The sequence below is a fragment of the Acyrthosiphon pisum genome, chromosome X (assembly GCF_005508785.2).
Source record: "Acyrthosiphon pisum isolate AL4f chromosome X, pea_aphid_22Mar2018_4r6ur, whole genome shotgun sequence".
Classification (NCBI taxonomy): domain Eukaryota; kingdom Metazoa; phylum Arthropoda; class Insecta; order Hemiptera; family Aphididae; genus Acyrthosiphon; species Acyrthosiphon pisum.
Window position 1 is genome coordinate 60,558,173 of NC_042493.1, and position 1,061 is coordinate 60,559,233.

Consider the following 1,061-nt stretch of genomic DNA (forward strand, 5'->3'; position numbering starts at 1 on the left):
CAAGCGAATTATATACGATTACATCGATGTACATCGAATATATCGGTTTTCGTCGCTCCGTAGACGCACAGCTTAAGTGTTGATGTTTCGACCGCGTTTCACATCACAAACAGTGTCTCGGTAGGTAAGGCGTTAGGTAGGTTGCTAGGTAGGTCCGAGTTCGAATCCGTCGTATGCCCTCCGGGCGGCGATACTTTCCACGCCGTAAGATTTACACGGCCGCCCGAGACCCGAATTTTTTTGCATTTTTTTTTCGATTTTTTTACGTAATTTTCCGGTCTTTTCTCTTTAGTATTAATTTAATAACATTATCTTTATCTTTATTATACATACAACTTATACATTTACTTTGTACCTATTGCTTATTTTTTTTTTATCTTTATTATTAATATATATTAATTATACTTACACTCACTCTATTTACTAAAACGTTCTCTTATTACCAACTATGATTTGTTTCAAATGCCCCATATTGTTAAAGCAAGTGTCAGTTATAGAATATGAAATGTTTAAGTGTTATCTTGACTATGTAAGAGACAAATAGACAATGGACCTACATTATATTAAAACAAAAGTTTATTAAAATAATATCAAAAACTTTTAACAATAGTAATAATAACATAAGTAATAATAATTTATAGGTACATGTGTATTGAATTATGTTTGTAATTATTAAATACAATAAAAATTTTGAAATTAATTAATAAGTTAATAGGTAATGGGTTAGATAAAACTTGGCTCCCGGGGCCGACGGGGCTGCCGTGGTTGCCAGCGCGTTCGCCGCGGTTACTGTTGCCGTCGCCCTCTTCCGCCGTCTTCCCCCAGAACCTTTGCTTTTAGTGCCTGGAATATAAATTACTTTAAATATATTGCTAATTACGATATGAGCACCATAATATATAATTAAATGGGGAAAGGCAAAATGTCCTGCAAAAAAAGTCTCATGGCAAAGAAGTACAATTTAGAACATTTCAAATAAAACTTATATAATCACTCTGTAGTCTGTATGATATGTCAGTTTTGTGTGAAAGATACGTTAATAAAATGATAAATCTACCAGT